We start from the raw sequence: 6,749 nt of genomic DNA on the forward strand, positions 1-6,749 counted from the left end.
GTAATGTGTTAGGATCTAAACTGGTATGGACTGGGTAATGTGTTAGGATCTATACTGGTATGGACTGGGTAATGTGTTAGGATATATACTGGTATGGACTGGGTAATGTGCTAGGATCTATACTGGTATGGACTGGGTAATGTGTTAGGATCTATACTGGTATGGACTGGGGAATGTGTTAGGATCTATACTGGTATGGACTGGGTAATGTGTTAGGATCTATACTGGTACGGACTGGGTAATGTGTTAGGATCTATACTGGTATGGACTGGGGAATGTGTTAGGATCTATACTGGTATGGACTGGGTAATGTGTTAGGATCTATACTGGTATGGACTGGGTAATGTGTTAGGATCTATACTGGTATGGACTGGGTAATGTGTTAGGATCTATACTGGTATGGACTGGGAAATGTGTTAGGATCTATACTGGTACGGACTGGGTAATGTGTTAGGATCTATACTGGTATGGACTGGGTTATGTGTTAGGATGTATACTGGTATGGACTGGGTAATGTGTTAGGATCTAAACTGGTATGGACTGGGTAATGTGTTAGGATCTATACTGGTATGGACTGGGTAATGTGTTAGGATATATACTGGTATGGACTGGGTAATGTGCTAGGATCTATACTGGTATGGACTGGGTAATGTGTTAGGATCTATACTGGTACGGACTGGGTAATGTGTTAGGATCTATACTGGTATGGACTGGGGAATGTGTTAGGATCTATACTGGTATGGACTGGGTAATGTGTTAGGATCTATACTGGTATGGACTGGGTAATGTGTTAGGCTCTATGCTGGTATGGACTGGGTAATGTGTTAGGATCTATACTGGTATGGACTGGGAAATGTGTTAGGATCTATACTGGTACGGACTGGGTAATGTGTTAGGATCTATACTGGTATGGACTGGGTAATGTGTTAGGATCTATACTGGTACAGACTGGGTAATGTGTTAGGATCTATACTGGTATGGACTGGGGAATGTGTTAGGATCTATACTGGTATGGACTGGGTAATTTGTTAGGATCTATACTGGTATGGACTGGGTAATGTGTTAGGATCTATACTGGTATGGACCGGGTAATGTGTTGGGATCTATACTGGTATGGACTGGGTAATGTGTTAGGATCTATACTGGTCTGGACTGGGTAATGTGTTAGGATCTATACTGGTATGGACTGGGTAATGTGTTAGAATGTATACTGGTATGGACTGGGTAATGTGTTAGGATCTATACTGGTATGGACTGGGTAAGGTGTTAGGATCTATACTGGTATTGACTGGGAAATGTGTTAGGATCTATACTGGTATGGACTGGGTAATGTGTTAGGAAGGAAAGGATGTCACATGGTTTGATGGAAATGAAAAAGATCACCCTACAGAGGGCTGAATTCAAAGACACCCCGAAAATCAAAGTGAAAAAATAATGCAGCAGGCGAGTCCATTTTGCTGAAATGTCATTGCAGGACCTCAGAATGGTCCTCAGTAGTGTGTATGACCCCCATGTGCTTGTATGCATGCCTGACAACATTGGGGCATAATCCTAGTAAGATGACAGATGGTGTCCTGGGGTATTTCCTCCCAGATCTGGACCAGGGCATCACTGAGCTCCTGAACAGACTGAGGTGCAACCTGGCAGCGTCAGATGGACCGAAACATAATGTCCCAGAGCTGTTCTACTGGATTTAGGACAGGCGTGGGGGCCATTCAATGGTATCAATTCCTCCAGGAACTGGCTGCATACTCTCATGAGGCCGGGCATTGTTGTACACCAGTGTAGGGTCTGACAATGGGTTTAAGGCTTTCATCCCAATACCTAATAGCAGTCAGAGTGGCATTGTCTATCCTGTAGAGGTCTGTGTGTCCCTCCATGGATATTCCTCCCCAGACCATCACTGACCACCACCCAACCGGTCATGCTGAATGATGTTACAGGCAGCAGAATGTTCTCCACGTCTTCTCCAGACCCTTTCATGTCTGTCACATTTGCTCAGGGTGAACTCTGCTCTCATCTGTGAAAAGCACAGGGTGCCAGTGGTGGAGCTGCCAATTCTGGGGTTCAATGGCAAATGCCAATCGAGCTCCATGGTGCCGGGCAGTGAGCACAGGGCCCACTAGAGAACGTCGGGCCCTCAGACCACCCTCATGAAGTCTGTTTCTGATTGGTCAGAGACATTCACACCAGTGGCTGCTGGAGGTCATTTTGTAGGGCTCTGGCAGAGCTCATCCTGTTCCTCCCTGCACAAAGGAGCAGATACCGGTCCTGCTGATGGGTTAAGGACCTTCTACAGCCCTGTCCAGCTCTCCTAGAGTAACTGCCTGTCTCCTGGAATCTCCTCCATGCTCCTGAGACTGTGCTGGGGACACAGCAAACCTTCTGACACTGGAACATATTGAAGTGCCATCCTGGAGGAGTTGGACTGCCTGTGCAACCTCTATAGGGTCCAGGTATGGCCTCATACTACCAGTAGTGACACTGACCCCCTCTATAGGGTCCAGGTATCTCCTCATACTACCAGTAGTGACACTGACCCCCTCTATAGGGTCCAGGTATGGCCTCATACTACCAGTAGTGACACTGACCCCCTCTATAGGGTCCAGGTATGGCCTCATACTACCAGTAGTGACACTGACCTCCTCTATAGGGTCCAGGTATGGTCTCATACTACCAGTAGTGACACTGACCTCCTCTATAGGGTCCAGGTATGGTCTCATACTACCAGTAGTGACACTGACCTCCTCTATAGGGTCCAGGTATCTCCTCATACTACCAGTAGTGACACTGACCCCCTCTATAGGGTCCAGGTATGGCCTCATACTACCAGTAGTGACACTGACCCCCTCTATAGGGTCCAGGTATGGCCTCATACTACCAGTAGTGACACTGACCCCCTCTATAGGGTCCAGGTATCTCCTCATACTACCAGTAGTGACACTGACCCCCTCTATAGGGTCCAGGTATGGCCTCATACTACCAGTACTGACACTGACCCCCTCTATAGGGTCCAGGTATGGCCTCATACTACCAGTAGTGACATTGACCCCCTCTATAGGGTCCAGGTATGGCCTCATACTACCAGTAGTGACACTGACCCCCTCTATAGGGTCCAGGTATGGCCTCATACTACCAGTAGTGACACTGACCCCCTCTATAGGGTCCAGGTATGGCCTCATACTACCAGTAGTGACATTGACCCCCTCTATAGGGTCCAGGTATCTCCTCATACTACCAGTAGTGACACTGACCCCCTGTATAGGGTCCAGGTATGGCCTCATACTACCAGTAGTGACACTGACCCCCCTCTATAGGGTCCAGGTATGGCCTCATACTACCAGTAGTGACACTGACCCTCTCTATAGGGTCCAGGTATGGCCTCATACTACCAGTAGTGACACTGACCCCCTCTATAGGGTCCAGGTATGGCCTCATACTACCAGTAGTGACACTGACCCCCTCTATAGGGTCCAGGTATCTCCTCATACTACCAGTAGTGACACTGACCCCCTCTATAGGATCCAGGTATGGCCTCATACTACCAGTAGTGACACTGACCCCCTCTATAGGATCCAGGTATGGCCTCATACTACCAGTAGTGACACTGACCCCCTCTATAGGGTCCAGGTATGGCCTCATGCTACCAGTAGTGACACTGACCCCCTCTATAGGGTCCAGGTATGGCCTCATACTACCAGTAGTGACACTGACCCCCTCTATAGGGTCCAGGTATGGCCTCATACTACCAGTAGTGACACTGACCCCCTCTATAGGGTCCAGGTATCTCCTCATACTACCAGTAGTGACACTGACCCCCTCTATAGGGTCCAGGTATCTCCTCATACTACCAGTAGTGACACTGACCTCCCTCTATAGGGTCCAGGTATGGCCTCATACTACCAGTAGTGACACTGACCCCCTCTATAGGGTCCAGGTATCTCCTCATAGTACCAGTAGTGACACTGACCTCCCTCTATAGGGTCCAGGTATGGCCTCATACTACCAGTAGTGACACTGACCCCCTCTATAGGGTCCAGGTATCTCCTCATACTACCAGTAGTGACACTGACCCCCCCTCTATAGGGTCCAGGTACGGCCTCATGCTACCAGTAGTGACACTGACCCCCTCTATAGGGTCCAGGTATGGCCTCATACTACCAGTAGTGACACTGACCCCCTCTATAGGGTCCAGGTATGGCCTCATACTACCAGTAGTGACACTGACCCCCTCTATAGGGTCCAGGTATGGCCTCATACTACCAGTAGTGACACTGACCCCCTCTATAGGGTCCAGGTATCTCCTCATACTACCAGTAGTGACACTGACCCCCTCTATAGGGTCCAGGCATGGCCTCATACTACCAGTAGTGACACTGACCCCCTCTATAGGGTCCAGGTATCTCCTCATACTACCAGTAGTGACACTGACCCCCTCTATAGGATCCAGGTATGGCCTCATACTACCAGTAGTGACACTGACCCCCTCTATAGGATCCAGGTATGGCCTCATACTACCAGTAGTGACACTGACCCACTCTATAGGGTCCAGGTATGGCCTCATACTACCAGTAGTGACACTGACCCCTCTATAGGGTCCAGGTATCTCCTCATACTACCAGTAGTGACACTGACCTCCTCTATAGGGTCCAGGTATCTCCTCATACTACCAGTAGTGACACTGACCCCCTCTATAGGGTCCAGGTATCTCCTCATGCTACCAGTAGTGAAACTGACCCCCCCCCTCTATAGGGTCCAGGTATGGCCTCATACTACCAGTAGTGACACTGACCCCCTCTATAGGGTCCAGGTATCTCCTCATACTACCAGTAGTGACACTGACCCCCCCTCTATAGGGTCCAGGTATGGCCTCATACTACCAGTAGTGACACTGACCCCCTCTATAGGGTCCAGGTATCGCCTCATACTACCAGTAGTGACACTGACCCCCTCTATAGGGTCCAGGTATGGCCTCATACTACCAGTAGTGACATTGACCCCCTCTATAGGGTCCAGGTATGGCCTCATACTACCAGTAGTGACACTGACCCCCTCTATAGGGTCCAGGTATGGCCTCATACTACCAGTAGTGACACTGACCCCCTCTATAGGGTCCAGGTATGGCCTCATACTACCAGTAGTGACACTGACCCCCTCTATAGGGTCCAGGTATGGCCTCATACTACCAGTAGTGACACTGACCCCTCTATAGGGTCCAGGTATCTCCTCATACTACCAGTAGTGACACTGACCCCCTCTATAGGGTCCAGGTATGGCCTCATACTACCAGTAGTGACACTGACCCTCTCTATAGGGTCCAGGTATGGCCTCATACTACCAGTAGTGACACTGACCCCCTCTATAGGGTCCAGGTATGGCCTCATACTACCAGTAGTGACACTGACCCCCTCTATAGGGTCCAGGTATGGCCTCATACTACCAGTAGTGACACTGACCCCCTCTATAGGGTCCAGGTATGGCCTCATACTACCAGTAGTGACACTGACCCCCTCTATAGGATCCAGGTATGGCCTCATACTACCAGTAGTGACACTGACCCCCTCTATAGGGTCCAGGTATGGCCTCATGCTACCAGTAGTGACACTGACCCCCTCTATAGGGTCCAGGTATGGCCTCATACTACCAGTAGTGACACTGACCCCCTCTATAGGGTCCAGGTATGGCCTCATACTACCAGTAGTGACACTGACCCCCTCTATAGGGTCCAGGTATGGCCTCATAGTACCAGTAGTGACACTGACCTCCCTCTATAGGGTCCAGGTATGGCCTCATACTACCAGTAGTGACACTGACCCCCTCTATAGGGTCCAGGTATCTCCTCATAGTACCAGTAGTGACACTGACCTCCCTCTATAGGGTCCAGGTATGGCCTCATACTACCAGTAGTGACACTGACCCCCTCTATAGGGTCCAGGTATCTCCTCATACTACCAGTAGTGACACTGACCTCCCTCTATAGGGTCCAGGTATGGCCTCATACTACCAGTAGTGACACTGACCCCCTCTATAGGGTCCAGGTATCTCCTCATAGTACCAGTAGTGACACTGACCTCCCTCTATAGGGTCCAGGTATGGCCTCATACTACCAGTAGTGACACTGACCCCCCCTCTATAGGGTCCAGGTATGGCCTCATGCTACCAGTAGTGACACTGACCCCCTCTATAGGGTCCAGGTATGGCCTCATACTACCAGTAATGACACTGACCCCCTCTATAGGGTCCAGGTATGGCCTCATGCTACCAGTAGTGACACTGACCCCCTCTATAGGGTCCAGGTATCTCCTCATACTACCAGTAGTGACACTGACCCCCTCTATAGGGTCCAGGTATCTCCTCATACTACCAGTAGTGACACTGACCCCCCCTCTATAGGGTCCAGGTATGGCCTCATGCTACCAGTAGTGACACTGACCCCCTCTATAGGGTCCAGGTATGGCCTCATACTACCAGTAATGACACTGACCCCCTCTATAGGGTCCAGGTATGGCCTCATACTACCAGTAGTGACACTGACCCCCTCTATAGGGTCCAGGTATGGCCTCATACTACCAGTAGTGACACTGACCCCCTCTATAGGGTCCAGGTATCTCCTCATACTACCAGTAGTGACACTGACCCCCTCTATAGGGTCCAGGTATGGCCTCATACTACCAGTAGTGACACTGACCCCCTCTATAGGGTCCAGGTATGGCCTCATACTACCAGTAGTGACACTGACCCCCTCTATA

This window comes from Pelophylax lessonae (assembly GCF_965119305.1).
Source record: "Pelophylax lessonae genome assembly, chromosome: 7".
Classification (NCBI taxonomy): Eukaryota; Metazoa; Chordata; class Amphibia; order Anura; family Ranidae; genus Pelophylax; species Pelophylax lessonae.